Source organism: Misgurnus anguillicaudatus, chromosome 25 (genome assembly GCF_027580225.2).
Source record: "Misgurnus anguillicaudatus chromosome 25, ASM2758022v2, whole genome shotgun sequence".
NCBI lineage: Eukaryota > Metazoa > Chordata > Actinopteri > Cypriniformes > Cobitidae > Misgurnus > Misgurnus anguillicaudatus.
This window is the reverse complement of record NC_073361.2, coordinates 21,304,734-21,322,953: the sequence shown is the minus strand read 5'-3', so window position 1 is coordinate 21,322,953 and position 18,220 is coordinate 21,304,734. Positions and strand designations below refer to the sequence as shown.

At 37.9% G+C, this 18,220-nt stretch overlaps 1 protein-coding gene across 2 annotated transcripts in view; it reads left to right on the top strand.

The window, feature by feature from the left end:
- Window positions 1-1,218: 1,218 nt before the first annotated feature.
- ctnnd2a (catenin (cadherin-associated protein), delta 2a) overlaps window positions 1,219-18,220 on the top strand; it is a 341,772-nt gene continuing 324,770 nt past the window's right edge. Inside the window, exon 1 of one of the 2 annotated variants that reach the window (XM_073864207.1) lies at window positions 1,219-1,477. The gene's annotated coding sequence lies outside the window, so the exon portion shown is untranslated. The remainder of the gene's footprint in view (window positions 1,478-18,220) is intronic. The other variant, XM_055181469.2, reaches the window with a different exon arrangement.

Sequence of the window (18,220 nt, the reverse complement as noted above, 5' to 3'; positions counted from 1 at the left end):
TAATTTATTTATCTCTCATTTTGCATGAACAAAATAACCTATAATTTATAACCAGGAGCCTAAACCAAGCTCATGTAGTTGTCATACAGATGTTAAAACAACAGACAGATGTTAAAACAACAGAAACATTTTTTTTTTAAATTCTTTGGATCGATACAGGGATGCTTTATTCTAGGTTCGATCCAAGGCCACCAGCATGTAAATCGAGACACCTATCCACTCTGCCACCCCATCATTTGTAAAGCCCAAACAACATGTTGGGTACAATTTACCTTGCACATTTTAGGACATCCTTAGATGTCAGAGTCAGGTGTCAGACATCAGATGAAAAGGCATCAGGTCTCAGAAAAACCGCTGTCAGAAAAAAGGCCTTCATCTGATGTCTGACACCTGACACCTGAGGATGTCCTAAAATGTACACCGTACAGCGCATATCTGCATCTTTGACAATGCTGTTTCATATGAAGACATACAAGTGACCACTAGGTGTCACCGTGGAGGCGGTTTCGGATGAATGTTTCGAAGCTTCGAAGCAATACGGCACAATTGATTCAACAGATTCGGTATTTCACGAAGCCTCGCTCTGCCCACCACTAGATTAGTGTGAGCTACTTTATATGCAAACATGCAGCTTTTTCTTACAGAAATCTGTTAACACTCATTTCTTCCTTACCAACTTGCACTTGATTCACATGGACCTGCTGCTGCACAAAAGACACCGCTCAGATCCAAAAGAATGATGTCACCTAGACTGACCGCTCTGCGCATGCGTGGAAAAGTGAGCTCATCTGTCTCCACAAAAAGCGCGCGCGTGCTCGACCAAATTAGGATTTTTTTATTGCAAGCCAAGTATCCTGAAAACGTGTAAAACACTCGCTTATTTTTCATTATCTGGTTTATATCCTGCTTTAGCTTGAACTATTATATGTTAATTTGTTAATTATTTAATCGTCACCAAACATTGAACGCGTAAACTTTATGCAAAATTAATCTAAAACACACTATACAAATACAGTTGTACAATGTAAACAATTTAATTGTTTTTACAGCTCAATAAGTGATCAACAATAAATGATTGGAATATTTGAATTAAGCTGCTGCTTATGATTATTACAAAATATAAAATAAATAAGCACAGATGTAGCCTATAAAGTTTTGTTAAGCGTATCTAGATACTGCCAGAAGATGGTGCTCTGTCGATAAGTTAACGTTTGTGGAAACGTGTGTGCATGCTGGTTGGGATGTTGCTGCTGGTACAGAAAAGGAGCATCACCGCGCGCGTTCTGCCTCCGTCTCCTCCTTGCGCGCCGCAGTGATTCGCTCCTTCAGTATCCGAGGCTTGTTCCTCACATCAGCATCTTGTCCGCAGTTCATCTCCCCAAATAACCTCGACAGGGCATGAGCTTAGGACTCTTATCCAGCTAAATTTCGGATTTAAAGCGGGACGAGGACAGCGTTGTTCTTTGGTCATCATTTGGTAAGTGCACAATGTCATTCCATCGCACTCTTTATACACATCAGTGCTTGTTTTATTGCACTATTTCAAGATGCCTTCTATATTGGTTAAGGATAGAGCACATAGCGCACCTTGCAATGATCACAAACCTGCCTCATTATGCTGGTTCAGAAAGAAGACCCGGTGGTTTCAATTCGATCAGTTTAACAATAGATTCTGGCATCACAACTCATTTGAACAGATTGACCCAAACTGCAAACAGAAAGTGGGTGAGAGAAAGATGTTGATCATTAATGAGGATGTGATGAATTTTTCTTTAAACGTTTGAACAAAGCTCTTCATCCAATGCCAGGTGGATGTTAGATGTACAAATAACTCCCATTGAAGAGTTGGCATTTTGGAAAGGCCCTCACTTTTACCTCTAAAACTGAATAAAGTATTGAGTAAATGAGAATTTGAGAGAAAATTAATTGTTGTTTTTGCCTATTTTATTTAAAGTAACCCAGTCAGGTTTGTGCTGAATAGATACCTCCCTATGAAATGCAATGAAATGTATCTATCAAAATCAGGTGTATTCTTTTGACCACTTTGCCATTCATTCATAAAAAACTGCAGTTGAAGTGTCATGTGAAAATTTAACCATTAAAGCTCTGATAAGTTGGTGTTTTTGATAAGTATACATTTGCTTCTGTATAGCTTAGTGGTAAAGCATTGCCTAACTGGTGCAAAAAATCATAATTCCAATCCAAAAAGTATGATACCTTCTAATGCATTTAGTCGTTTGGGTAAAAATGCATGATGCTGTACACCTGTGGTTTACACTACTTGGACACCTTGCCTTGTATATGCTGTCCAGCCAAAGTTCTGCCTTCTTTCTGTGATATATGCTCTGAGTGTGCCCATATGTCAAGTTTATTGTTGTATACAAAGGAATTAATTGGCATGTAGGTGTGAGTATTTTACAGTGCTGGAGAGGAGGCGACGAAGGTTTTCCATTAGTGGAATACAGTATTGACTTCAGAGAGCTAACTGGCAGATCTTTCTATATGGAGTGCCTGATCACATGTGTAAATGAGCTCATTAACTGAGCTTTGCGCTGGATCTAAACCGAATCAAAGGCATGGAGTGTAATCTACAGTGATCGGTGCTGCTCTTTGCAAATGTCACGCTTTTACATGAAATCTGCTTGCAGCGTGATAATAGGATGAGAGATGACTAAAGCTTAGAGACCCTGTTTATCAAAACATCTCGCTTATCTCATTGCTGCGTGTCAATAACTGAAAGCGCGCAGTGAAGGAGATTACGGTGCGATTCACTTTTTATTGGGCTAAAGGATTTGGACGGATTGATTTTTAGTCTACCCGTCTGCCACCATTAGACTTGACACTTGGGTATATTTTGTACCATCTCGTTCGATTCTGCTCACATGGCAACCTGTTAAAAATCACCATGTGTTTGGTGATGAAAGAGGGACAATGTGTGAACTTCTTTTCACAGATTTTGTGCTATATTACAGATGGATTTCTCAGGCCACTGTTAATAGATGACATTCAGCATGGTTAGGTCAGTGCTGTTGGATGAAAGTGTGAAATTCACGTGCTGTGTCTCCATGTAATTATAACCAGTTAGTCAGATTATTCATCTCAACAAATGGATTGAAGTATTTCACTATAATGTTGGTGCCTGTCATAAGTTTCACTGTACAGATTGCTAATAAGTTTAGCCATCAAGGTCTCTAATGGCTAATTGAGCATCCAGAAAGCTTGGCGTTTAAGAAGCTGTCATCTGAATTTTCTTGATATGAATTATTTATTTCATAGAGCGGTAGGTGAGGGTTATGCTGTCTCTCAGGTGCTAGGTTACCATGAATGACGGTTCAGTTTTAATTCAATGCTTCATTTGACAGGTGTAGGTTAAAAAGGGCCTTCACATGCATGATATTTTTATTTGGTTAACAAAAAACATCCGGTGCAGAGCAATGACATGCTTAGATAAAGGATGTCACTTTTATGGACTCATTAAGCATGATTCGGTGAGGTCATTACGGCCAGAAGGGACGGCTTTAACGTGAGAAATAATTCTGCAGACTGCCAAGTTTAATGAGATGATGGTGCCAGTTTTCATACTGATGGGCTTTTACTATTTCTTTTAGCTTTAATTGATGCATGTACGGTGTTGTAAGTCTGTAGCAATAATGGTCCTTGCTTCAGACACATGACATAAGGTGGGACACAGGGGTAGGGGCGGTATGCGACTGTCTCGAGAAAATTGGGACGTCTGGTCATCCAGTCCCAAGGGGCATTGAGTACAGGATGAAGTGTGAAATTGAGTCGTAGATGAACAGAAATACTCTCTTAATAGCTCTCTTTTTAACATCAAGGTCATTTGCGTGATTATTAGGATTTTTACACTGCAAAAATCGACTTTTTCTTAATTTCTTTATAAAAATATATGAAAAATCTTATAACAGCTTGATGCTTAGATGTGTTCTCAAATAATATTTTCTTGAAAGTACTTGTATGTGGATTTTTTTGTCTTATTACACTGCCAGATTTTTCACTTTTACCTTTTTTTTTTACCTATCTGAAAATAATAATAAAAAACATAACTTTTTATTATTTTCCTTTTTTAATGTTAGTAAAGCTTTTTGCACAATACATGACCATTTTTCAGCCCCTCTCCAAACCGAAATGAACACTTGGCTCAGGTTCTGCCTGCCCTTTAAGATTTTAATGTGAATCATTATGCTGACAAATTTACATAGGAAATTAGTGTCAAAATCCAGAATTTTTCACAATACAGTTCAACCCCATTCACACAGCACTTTGGTCCCAGAAAAGTTCTGTGAAATTAGCAGAGAGGCTTCTGTGTGAACACAAAAACGTCCCGTAAATGTTCTGGGATCGCTCCCGTAAAGAGGACCTAGTTACATTGCCGTAACATTCCCTGAACACATCCTGTGTAAACAAGACGCAAAACCATGCTGTAGTGATGACGCGCGGCACATACGCCACGTGTCTTTATGGGATCTTTATGGTATGTGTGTAAATTAGGGATGCTTCAAACAACATTGAAAGAACGTTGAAACAACGTTGAATCAACGGTGAATGGTAAACGATTGCAAAAGGTTAATTAAAGGCTTAATAATTAAAATATGTCAGTTGTTGTTCAACGTTGAAAAAATTTGCAAAATCAAAAGGTAATTCAACATAGATTCAACTTTGTCCGTGACGTTGATTCAACAGTGAATCAACGTTGAAATGCCTGCTGGGCTGTAACTGTTAAAATTTTTTCTAGATAAAGTAATACCACAGATGTTGCCTTTGTTATATTACTTGCAGTAATTATGTTTATTATTGTTTTAATAGAGAATCAAATAAATAAGCACAACAAATATTTCTTCTGCAAAGATATATTTAATATCTCTTTAATAGACTTAAAAGTAATGAAAATTACACACTTCACAGTCTTTACTGTATGAATTTAATATACACGCATTCGTATAAAGTACAACAGTTCTTCAGTGAAAAGAAGAGAGTGATTTTATGAAGAGATGAATTAAAGAAAGAAAAAGAAAGTTTAAACAGACAAAACTCCAAAACGCATGCAGATAATAAACTTTTGCCACGAGGATGCAATTGTCCGCGATAGGGATGTGTTGTATACGCTGTTTAATGGGGATGTGAAGACGCGTCGCTCTGTTGACTGGAGTGCGTCCTCATAGAAAATTCACATATATCTGTAAAGGCAGAGAGAGAAATCTAAATATGCACGTCGCACATGAGCAACAGGTTATAAAAATGCTTGCACTACGTAAAAAAATTGTCTCTAATTCCAGCCGCATTCAGGATCCCTATGATGACAAGAGTAAACAGAAAGATCGGTTCATGAGATTGGCAAATTTAGCGAGTACCGATCAAGCCATTTAATGCCATTATCGGCTGATCAATCGGAGCATCCCTGTAAATGCACGCATAGATTCCAAAAAATCATTGGCAGTGTGAATGAACCAAATATCAAATGATCCCGGACAAAACCCGGAAGCATTTTCTGTGTATTTTCCATAATCTCTGTGTGAAAAGTTATTTTTTGCCCTCATTTGACAAACAGTAGTTAGATAAAGGACATGAAAGTACAACGTACAAAGAAAAGTCCGGGAAGGGCAAATAACTTTAAGCTGGGAGTCTGCGGCACATGTCAGAGCACTGCCCACTAGACCATTGGCTCCGCCAAGATGCCGTTTTGAACCTTACAGTATGTTTTAATGTTACAGTATGTTTAATTAATGTCAAAATATGAAGGATGAGTTGATTCGCTAAAGACTCCTCTAATTTAATTTTTTTGGGATCAGTAGAAAGGAACAGGCCTATGCTTAATTCCATAAGCCAACTGCATTATAATAATGTGTTTATTATTTTTGTATGACACAAAATTTTTCTGCTTGTTTAGCTGCGTGTACTTTTGGTTCAATTCATTTGCACGAACAATAGTGTTTGCATTATTGCTTCCATATATTTGCAGTTATACAGTTTTTATATTGTGGAGGCAGGAGAATAATTCTCTGACCAACTGAACCTCATTTGCTGAGTCAGTGGAGTCGTTTCGTTGTGTGTATGTGTGCCTCTCACCGTATTGATTTTTTGGGGAAGGAGAAAGAAAAGGTCTAAAATCAAACAGTGAACGCTCACTAGGGGAAAGAGGGGGTTAATCAAACTGCTGTGGGTTCTCTTCTTTTAGAACTAAATTCATCCTCGTATCTCGTTCTTCTGTATGCCTATGCGCTGTCACGATGAGAAAACCGAGACGCGTGGCATTTCCCGGTTTGCACACCTTGAGCGGAAAGCATTCATCACCGGGCCTGCTATTTTTAGACTTTTATTTTTAGCCCTAGAAAATGAAATCAGACGCATGCCTTTGATTGACAGTTCAGCTCCATGCAATGAAAAAGATGTCTAGGAGGGATAAGAGATGAATCTGACAAAACAATATTATAATAAATTCAAATCTTGCGTATATGATTGCGTCCAATGGGATATTATCGGTTTGTAGCTTGGTTTGGAGCAAAATTGTAAAGCATTATGTAGTATCTCGTGCAATATTTAGACAGGAACATGTTGCCTGTTTGTTTTGACCATCTGATTGGTGCTGGGTTGACCTCTGGGTTCGAAACCCCTTCGCCCTGAGCAGAGGGTGCAGTGCCGGCTGATTATCCCAGCGTTCTCCAGGGTGCAGCCTGCGCAGTTACGCTTCACTGCATGTAATTATCAAGGATGAAACCATTTTCCGAGTGTTTGGCCTTCTCTCCCCTTCTAATTCCCTCATGCCGTACCCTTAGAACGCAAAAATGGCTCTATTTGATGGGAGAATTATGCAACTAGTCAAGTGACTTGAACAGGAATATAGTTGGAAGCTTGATTTTAAACTCATCCTGCACTGTGCACATCTTCAAAATCATTTTTGGTGTTACTTTGCGCCCCTTCTTAGTTTTCTCTAGTGTTTGGGTATACAGCTGGTCCCTGGGGCATCAATTGAAGCCCCTCAGCGGAGCATTCGTCTAGAAACCGTAGCAACCATTAGCAGTGTGGTTACCATGACATCCATCCACCAGCGAGGCAGGGTTCCCGTCTAGACTCCTTTGGGAGTTGCGATGGCGTATTTAGAGGGAACCGGGACCAACGATTATGACAAAAAGAGTTTTCGACAATAAGGCTTAGCTCTATATTAACAGTGGTGAGAGATGAAAAAAATCAATTTTCAGTTAGCTTATGCGTCCGTGGGCCGGCGAACTTGGAAGTGAATTGCAGTGTAAACATCATCAATTGGATTTCCTCCACGTTCTGTTGGTTATTTAGCAACCTGGGTCTTATTTATGATTACCTCAATCACAAACACAGCTCAGGGCTTCACAAACCGATCAATCCCGAAAAAATCTATCAGCAGAAAAGTTAAAAACGCATAGGACATACAGTAATGGTATGGATTTATTGTAATCAGACAGGGGAGATCTGGATGTGTTTCTAGGGTCGTGTTTGTTGAATCGGGTCTGTGAGCAGTCTGTGACCGTACAGGCTTTAAAATACATCATGGTGACAGGTCCTGCTCGCTGGCCTTGTGAAACAGGGTTTAGTGGACACCCCCGTGTCCTCGTATGTGTTTGGAGGGCACATTGGTTAGTGTACCATGGGTTAGTTCAATAACAGGAGATGTTTTGTCAATTTGTCATTTTGTATGTTATGCATGTGATGTAAGGAGTGTCTTTCATCTAATGTGATAGTTCACCCAAACATGAAAAAAATGTCATTATTTCTTCACCCTCCTGTTGTTTAAAACCTGTATGCGTTTTTTTTTAATTCTGTTGAACACAATGGAAGATATTTTGATAAACGATGTTAAGTAGAGGTCGACCGACATCGATAACTAGGTTGGTCCGTACTTGCCGATAACCGATTAATCGGCCGTTTTTAAAATAGATATTGGATGTAAACAAACATATCACTCAAAGGGAAACAGTGCTGAAATTTATCACAAAAGTAATAAAACAACAGTACTGACCTTTGAAAAAGTGCTAAATGAAATAAATGTATAAATAAAAAATAAATGAATTATATTAATAAGTATTGAAATAAATACGTCTGTGAAATACTCTCACTGGTAACATTGAAATATGTATATTATATGTGTAGTCTTGTACTTTATTTGCTTCTGTTTTAAAGGGACTGTAAGTAGGATTTGAAGTGTTTTATTAATCAAAATCAATGTCTTTATTCATGAATATGTCCTCGTTGGTGTCAAATGACCTGACTTTTCTTTGTAAGCTTAGAATTTCTCCTCTTTACTTACATTGAACGGGTAAGTCCAAGGAGGCATCCATATCGTTCCCGCCGTATAACTATAATAGCAGAGAGGGACAAAAAGCACTAGCCTACCAACGCATTTCCAAAACGCGTTTTCATTCAGAACACGTGAACCAGCTGCAACGGACAAGGAGATCAGTGATAACATAACGGCTACCGTAGTTGCAGCATGCATTTGGAAAGGCGAGGCGCTAGAGAGCACGATTCGTTTGAATGCAAAATACAATTTCACCACTAGATGGGGGTAAATCCTACTTATTGCCGCTTTAAAGGGGACATTTCCAAAAATACTTTTTTAAGATGTCTAATAAATAATTGGTGTCCCCAGAGTACGTATGTGAAGTTCTAGCTCAAAATAAAATGTTAAAATTGCCACTTTGTAGGTGTGTCCTTTTAAATGCAGATGAGTTGATCTCTGCACCAAATGGGAGTATTATCCCCTTATGACATCACAAGGGGAGCCAAATTTCAATTACCTATTTTTTTCACATGCTTGCAGAGAATGGTTTACCAAAACAAAGTAACTTGGTTGATCTTTTTGACATTTTCTAGGTTGATAAAAGCACCGGGGACCCAATTATAGCACTTAAACATGGAAAAGACAGAATTTCATGATATGTCTCCTCTACTGATGATCTAATCAAAATAACAAACGATTTATTGCAGTGATGACAAAAATGAAATTAAATCAGACTTTCATTTGTTAGATATGTTAATGCAGCAGACAGCTGCATATAGTTTGCTTTCTCTCGTTATTAACCTGAAACATGCAGCTTAACCAGCAAAATCATGGATAAAAATAACCAGCTGCATAAAAACTAATGCAAATAGATGATAATAATCATGACATTAAACATTTGAGTTGGATTTATCTGCATGTAATTTTTTAATAATAATTAAATTGAGTTATATTAGCTCCCTGTCAGCCTTGAAAACAAACTTAGGTTCCTGCTGTTGTTTTTCTGCTAATGCAGCATGTATTAGTCAGCAAATTAATTACTTCATAATGATATGAAGCAGAGGACGCAACTTGTAACAACTATCGGCATGGATTTTTGCACAGTGTTTCCCACAGAGTCTTTTTAATACTGTGGCCCTGATGACATCACACCCTCATTAGCATATTTGTGACGTCACCACGCTGTGTTTGCGGTTGGTCTAGTGTTGGTACTTAAAAATGTGTTTATCTACTGTCTGATCTGACGTTCTTTGATTGTTATATTGTATTTTAACACACTGAATGCTATTTTCACATATATATTCAGTTGTCAGACATAAAGAAAGAGTTTAAAATAGTGACTAAACACGACCCAATAACACCTCGTGTTTAATCCAAGCAGCTGTTACTTTAACTACTGCTAAAATCCTGATTTATAAATGCGGCTGACAAAATCACCATACATTTACATTTAAGAGCTGATATACGAGGTGATTTTGGCTACATTAACTGTGTGTCTCATGAAGTGCAGAGCTTTACTGTTGCTCTTCTCATCTTGTTGTGTTATGAGCGCTTTTAATTTTAAATGCAAGTGATAGTTTTATTTAGGGATGGGCACGGATATTCGAATATTCGATCGGCAATAATAATTCGAATTTAAAAAATGCTATTCGAATGTTTGTTTGTTTTTAATGTGCCACCAAAGGGTTACGACTTATTTAATGCTTTTTCACTTCATCTATACTGTCTTTTATAGACTTAAATGTAAGATATACATGAACATTAATTCGTATGTATTTCTGATTGTTTGGCAATGCAGATTGCAGACGAATTTAAGTTTTTCCATTTATCTCCGGGTTTGTCGGCGGCGTGCCGTATTTGGCCACTGGCTCACATGAGGGCTCACGTGTTATTAAACGTGCTTCTCCACCGCCCGCATCAACACATCATGAGACTGAGATTTGTAAGCTTTCTGTTATAAAGTCTACTTTATTTTGTTAATAACGAGACAGACACGGAGAACGAAATGAAACTGAGAACATTTATTATATGCGGTGCTCTTTCGAAAATGAACTGGATAACGGCATGGCAGTTTAAAACGCAAAGCTCCGTCTTTGTGAAATGTTGTTAAATTAAGCTAACGTTAGTAACTTTGCACAGTCAACAATAATCTATCGAGCCATTTTGTAAAATAATGTTAAATACAGATATTCAATCTTGTTCAATCCGTCTGTTGTTTTTATCGGATAACCATCATCACGAGGAAGAGTTTTCTCCGCAGCACCGGCATTATTGTATCTAGTCAGAAGAACGGGCTTTCACCGAAGCAGGTAGGATAAATGGGGTTTTCTTTATTCACAAATACATTCAAACTAAACTGAGAAAATATTTATTTGGCGACTGAGCAGTCGGTTATGTAGATGTGTTTTTTCGTTTGCTCCGTTCTGTTATTTGGAGTCTGTTTAAGGGTTTAAATGATGATAGCCCGTCAAGTCCTCAAACTTTAAACTTCGCAAGTCCTCAAACTTCGCTTAGATTTGGGGTTAGTGTATTTGGTATAATATAATGTATGTAAGATCAAACAGTAATGAATTCATACGACCGACTTGAAACTAAGGGTTTGACTGACTCAGACTTCGCTCCGCATGGGGTTTTAACGCCTTTTTTGTAGGATATTTTTTAAGAAGAATTTAAAATATATATATATTTTTTTGCAATGTTTTCAACTTAAAAATACATACATACATATACATACAGAATATAAGTTTAGCTTGTTGTGGATATTTCCTAATTATAGCCTTCTGTGAAATGATGACAAAATGAAAAATACAAAAGACGCATGTCTTAATTAACATAATTTAAATAAACGAATATTCGAATATTCGTTCTTTATGAGCTTAAATATTCGAATAGTAAATTACTGGAAAATGCCCATCCCTAGTTTTATTGTAGATTGTGTATCGCGCAGACAATTCAGCGCAATTTAAAAACTATGAGAGAATACACACAGAACACGCGCACATACCGCGCCATAGGGAGGGAGAGAGCTCACACACAGAGAACGGATGTATGTGTGGGAAAACACTACTTACCTTTTGTTAAGTCATGATAAATTCGATCAGCCGTCTTCTCTGTCAGTAACATCTGTTGACGTTTACGTGAAAAGACAAGTATACGGAACACACATGGAAAACACCGCCAACTTTTAATTCTTTTACTTAGTGTCATGTGATAGAGGCACTGTCGAGGTGCCGCACACAGAGAGAAAGGGCACGCACGAGTGAGGCGCCGCTGATCGCTTGCAACAGTGAATGAAGCCGTTTTTAATAGTAAAATAAAAATGTAAATGGTAATCATGAAAAATCTCTGGTGGCCAGTGCTGATTCTGTGGCGGCATGCCACAAATAAATCAATGTATGGGAAACACTGTTCCAATAGTATTAGTTTTCCTACTATGGAAGTCGATGGGTACTGTCGACTGTGTGGTTACCACCATTTATCAATATTTCTTTTCTTGAGTTCAACAGAATTAAGAAACTCGTACTGGTTTTGAACAACAACAGAGTGAAGAATAACAGAATTTGCATTTTCAGATGAACTATCCCTTTAAGGCAGTGTTAAGGCACCTTGTGCATCCTTTCACGCCTCAACCCCCGTGAAGAAAATTCATGACATAAAACATCTCAAACTTAAAATTTAAATTAAACAAAACATGTGAAGTTACATATTGTGGTGATGTTAGTTGGTTGGTAGTAGGGCTGTCACAATGATTAAATAATTGTCTCATCCTGATTGTTTGACCTCATCGCGATGATTTCAGATCACCGCAATGATTGCACATCTTTCTAAAAAACACAAGGGGGAGCTGCAGCACCTGTATAAACCAGACAGTATCTGATGGCACTCCTTAACTGACAGTGTAACGTGATACATAGCAAAGCCTTTCAGTACAGTGGAAAAAATAGCATTTAAAGAAATGCTGCAAAACTTTGATAAGCAGTATGAACTGCCAGGTAAAACATACATTTCCAAAACAAATCTGCATAATCGGCAAAGCCCTAAACAGGCAATTAATCATCATAATCGTCACAATTTACTAGACAATTAACTGTCAGCCAAATTTTATAATCGTGACAGCCCTGGTTGGTAGCTATATTTTTCTGAAGTTTGATTACACAGAATTTGATAAATTATTGTATTAAATAAAATGTCATAAAACTGGGCCACCCCTGCACCATCTTGTGGGCACGTCCATTGACCACTACATTAAGTTGTTTCTTGCTTATTTTTGATTTGTGTTCTGTAATTGCATTTTTTGAAAGTCTTTCCATTTTCATATTCTCCCTCTAATAGCTCTCTAATGTAACCTTTGTGCACAACAAATATTGACATAGTGCTTGTGATGTTTCTCATTTGTAAGCAGCTTTGGAAATGGCATCTGCTAAATGAATAGCCGTAAGTTTAGAACATATTGTGCAAAGTTGTTATGATGTGTTGCTGGTGAAAGGTTTGTATAGTTGAAGTAATCTGTGCTATGGCACTGTGGTGTAGTAAAGAGAGGATGAGAATGAGAGAGAGAGAGAGAGAGAGAGAGAGTGATGTGGGCCTGTCTCTGTTTAACAAGTGTGTTGAGGCGGTGATAAGGGTGAGAAAGGGATGGCTATTCAAGCTCATGTGGTTGGGTACTTCTATTTAGCGCTAGAATCAGGTTGACCTTGAAGATAATGTTAAGCCTTATCCCCGTTTGTCACAGGCGAGGAAAACAGAATCTATTCTCCAAAGGCAGTGCTGACTACAGAGTCCCGATGACCTCCCACATCAATGCTGTCCTCAACCTCAATAGCCTCTGTTGTTTTACTCTCAAATGCATGTTTTATTTAATTTTATCTGTGTTTCCGGGTGCTTTCCACAGTGTTGCATCTTTCTTAAAGATATTGACATTAAGTGTTAGTCTAATAGCAGATGAAGCCTTGTAAGGTTAAGGTTTTATTTATCTCATGCATAATAGTAGTGAATAGCATTCTGAATGTCTGTTTGTCTCTTTATCTGTCTGTTTCTTTGTCTTATTGTCGCTGTAAATCAATTAGTATGCAGAAGAAGTATGCAGATCCTTCGCAGCATTATCATTTTGGATGATGTCATGATTTAAGTTTCTATACCTTGTGCAGGTACAGTAAATTGAAATGTCATAATGTCATCTTATATGGGAGCCAATGTGTTGAATCTTTAAAAAGCACATCCATCCATCATCCCTACTGAAAAATCCAGCATAAGCTGGTGAGCTGGTTTTAGCTGGTCTCCCAGCTTGGTTTTAGCTGGTGTAGTAAGCTGGTCTAGCTGTGTTTTGGTCACTTTTTAAGCTGGTCTAGCTGGACTCAGCTGGTCATGCTGGAAGACCAGCTGACCTACCAGCTTTGCCAGGCTGAGAGGACCAGCTTAGACTAGCTACTGCCACCTTAAACCAGCTAAAACCAGCTTATGCTGGTCTTTGCTGGATTTTTCAGTAGGGATAATGTAAACCAAATGACTCCAGGGACATATAAAGAAGAAATGCAAGAACCAATGAGATTTGTTGTTATAGATGTGTCACCGTATTTAAACTTAAAGGAATAGTCTACTCATTTTCCATATTGAACTATGTTATTACCTTAACTAAGAAGAGTTGATACATCCCTCTATCATCTGTGTGCGTGCACGTAAGCGCTGGAGCGCGCTGCGACACTTCGATAGCATTTAGCTTAGCCCCATTCATTCAATGCTACCATTTAGAGATAAAGTTAGAAGTGACCAAACACATCAACGTTTTTCCTATTTAAGACGAGTAGTTATACGAGCAAGTTTGGTGGTACAAAATAAAACGTAGCGCTTTTCTAAGCGGATTTACAAGAGGAACTACATTTTATGGCGTAATAGCACTTTTGGGAGTACTTCGACTCGGCGCAGTAACACCCTCCCTCTCCCATTATGAGAGGGAGAAAGGGAGCGGACTTTTCAGGCGAGTCGAAGTACTCCCAAAAGTGCTATTACGCCATAAAAAATAGTTCCTCTTTTGGATCCGCTTGGAGGAGCGCTGCGTTTTGTTTTGTACCACCAAACTTGCTTGTGTGACTGCTCGTCTTGAATGGGAGGAACGTTGATGTGTTTGGTCACTTCTAGCTTTGTCTCTGATTGGTGCCATTGGGTGAATGGGGCTAAGCTAAATGCTATCAAAGTGTCGCAGCGCGCTCCAGCGCTTACGTGCACGCACACAGATGATAGAGGGATGTATCAACAATTCTTCGTTAAGGTAATAACATAGTTTAATATTGAAAATGAGTAGACTATTCCTTTAACGCACAGATCTGGATGCAACGTATCGATCACTCAACTGAAGTTGGGAAGTCATATACATCTGGGATGGTATAAGGGTGAAATTATTATTAATTGTTATTTTTATTTATTTATTAAGTTATTTTGGGGGCATTTTGCCTTTTTTCGACATCGACAGACAGTAGTTAAGGGGAGGACAGGAAAGTACAGGGGACCGATACCCGGAAAGGACCTCAACTCAGCAATCGAACTCGGGTTGCCGAAGGGCTTTGACGAGGGTGTGTAAATTATGACAGAGTATTCATTTTTGGGTGAACTATTTCTCTACTCTGTTTAGAAACACAAAGCTTTATGGAGACACCACAAGGCACAACGAAATCATCAGACATTCTGTCCTAGTAAAAAAATCTCAAAGGGACCTATTAGGACACCCACAAAGCCGTAGAAAATGCATCTTAACAGGAAGCCAAAAAGGAAGTGGAATGCAATCTCCTGGTCCTTAAGAATGTAAATTTCCTCTCCGCTCAATGGTGACATTCCTTACACTACTTATAACTCGCGTTGACGCCGTCACGTACCAATAAAATTAAATAATCAATGCGGCAATCGAGGGAATTAAATTTAAGATTGCCGTCTCGCCCAGCTGCTAATTAGCGGCGCTTCTGATTGCATTGCTGATGAGAATCACCCGTTATTATGAAGAACGGCTTATTGCGAAGCACCAGAAGAGCCTCTTTTATATGCTCTGCGTGAGTTTGCGACAGTAGTTTGTTGCAAACAGATTAGACGCTATCTTGCATTGATGAATGACAGGACTATTGTCGATAAAGACATCTCTTCTTAATATGATTACATCAATGTGATCCCACCCCAAATTTTTCTCGTAAAGCATTGAGAATGATATGGCGTTCTTGCCGTGCTAATTTCCCAAATTTGTAATTTATAGACAGATTAGACAATTTAGCCGCAGGCAGATTGCATCAGGGCGTCCTTCTGCCCGGTTGCTATTGAGATCGTTTTCCTTTTAGTGCCTGCAAACGTGACCCTTCCCTGCCAGCCTCAATCATACAGATTCATGAAGGAGGTCAGAAAGGCTCCAGAATTTAGAAGCTCATATGAAATCAGGGCTTTTAGTTCGCCTTATAGACTTCGAAAGTGGCACCGTATTTGATTTGACAGGAACGTAAACAAAAGGGCTTTTTTCATAAAATGCACATGTCTTCTGTAGACAAAAAAAACGAATGATTTATTACAAATTAAATTGAGTTTACCTCAGTCCTTCAAAGCCTCATTTTTGTTTATGTAAAGTTAAACATGCTTTCTGCTAGAGTGGTTTTGAATGGTAATTCTATTAATAAAAATAAATGCAGTTACAATATCAGAAGAAATAATCAGCAGTTGTTTCTCATCATAAATGGTCTTCTCCTGCTGTGTCTAATGCTCAGTTTAGCTTTGTCGATGGTTGGACTAACTTCGTCGATTGTCTGACTAACTTTGTCTAACTAGATTTAGCAGGTGGTATTATCGTTGCCGGAAAGAGGACCTAGCTCATCACTTCCTGCGCTGAAGCGGAGATCATTCAGCAGCATAAAGAATTTTGCGTCATGTGCTCATTTGCGCTCCTTAATAACAAAAATGCATGCGAGTGGATTCTGGAGAGAGAAATAATAAATAATATGCAAACTTCAGACACTGCGTAGGAGAAAGTGCAGGACTTTAAACAGGTCACATGTCTTTCCAGGACCTTGCAGATTCCGGAAAATCATTGGCAGTGTGAATGAACAAAAAATCAAACGATCCTGGAAAAATCCAGGGTGCATTTTCCGTGTATTTTCCAGAATGTCTGTTTGAAAAGGGCTAATGTAGAATAGAATAACTAGATAGAATAAAAATTTATATAATATAATGATAAAATAAACGAAATGTATTATTGAATTAATGATAAATGAAATAATGTAATAGATTAAATAAAGCACAAATGTATGTTTCTACTCAGATCTATCATCATCTAAGTTGTCCATTATCAGACCCATCTACAACCAGCTGATGTCTAATTACAATAACCAGCTTGTTTAAAACCTCTGTCCCTATTTATGTTATGTAGAAGGTTGTAAGATGGTTACCTGATAACTGCTCATTGCAGATGATCAGATATCTAGCACACAATAAAGAATCTGATATGGATGGCTGATCTCATTATGCGGTCAGTTTGTGGCTATTGAAATTATGAGTTGAGTTTCCCGTGCAATGCGCTATTTTTGTCGTGGCCTTCAGTATGTAGAGCATCCAAAGTTGGTCACTTAGAGGTCTCGTGAAGGTTAGCATGTAGGCAGCAAGTCGGATGAGCAGATTTTGGAACAGGGAGTCTATGTACACATTTCTTTTTAATCTTTTCGTAAAAATCTATTTCCCTCATAACCATTATGTAAATTTAAGTTGATATAACAGTCCAGTCAGGTTTAACTCAGCTTTACAAAATAGTCAACTTATTTGCTTTTCATTAACTCTTTGTCCTCCCTCTCTTTCTCTATCTGTGCATTGTTGATTTGATTGAATTGTAGGTGTCTGCCTATGACATTGTATATATATATATGAAGAGTTTGGTTCGAAAACTCAATAAACGCCATTTTTGAAAAAAAATTAGTTACTGCCATAATCAGTATTATATCAGGTCAGTATTAAAAATTAAATTCTTAATTTTACGCAAAATCCAATATCCGCCTTGTTATTCTGTCATCTTTTCTCCCTTTTTCCCAAAATGCAATAAACGCCACTCCCCCTTTTCTACAGAATGCAATAAATCGGCTCCACATATTTCAGCGCACCATTCACGCAATGTAAACAAACAATGGCGGGCCGTTGAGTACACGGAATCTAGTTTTCCTCATCTACTTTGTACTTCGTGATCAACAAACAAACAAAAACAAAATAATACTTTAATAGCATTGATAAACCTGTGATGGTTTTCTGTGACGGGAAAGAAACGTAAGCCATCAACATCTAATAATTTACGCAAGAGGCACTCGGAGACGGGTGCTTATTGTTTGCCCGGGCCGACAGCATCAAGTTTCTCATGCTAACACATTGACCCCAGGGGATCTTATGAAAAACTTTCCATAATTTTACTCAAAGTCAAAAACGTTAAGCGACGACGTCAAGTATATAACCGCAGCAATGACAGTGTTCTTAATATCACAAAGTAATTGTTTTGATTAATGACATTAATGTTTATATTTTTAATTAGTGTGTACAACTAGTCAACTTAATGAATATAACATGGCAAAGATGAATGCACATTTATATAGGCGATTGATTCAATAGATTTATAACATTTTGAATAAAAACTTGTCATGGATTTATTGCATTTTGTGAAAAAAAAAATCAGTTTTTATAATAAATCTTTGAAAATCAAGTTATGGATTTGAATTTTTTATGTTTTTATAACCTAAAGATGCTACGTGAAAGTTTGTAACAGAAAATAGTGGTTTTCATCTTGTCACTTTCTTGGTATAGAAAACACGTTTTTACCGAAATTTTTCAACATGGATTTATTGCGTTTTGGAACCAAACTCTTCATATATATATATATTAGGGGTGTCACGATTCTCCAAATCCTTGATTCAATTACATTTTCGATTCTAAGGTCACGATTCGATTCTTTTT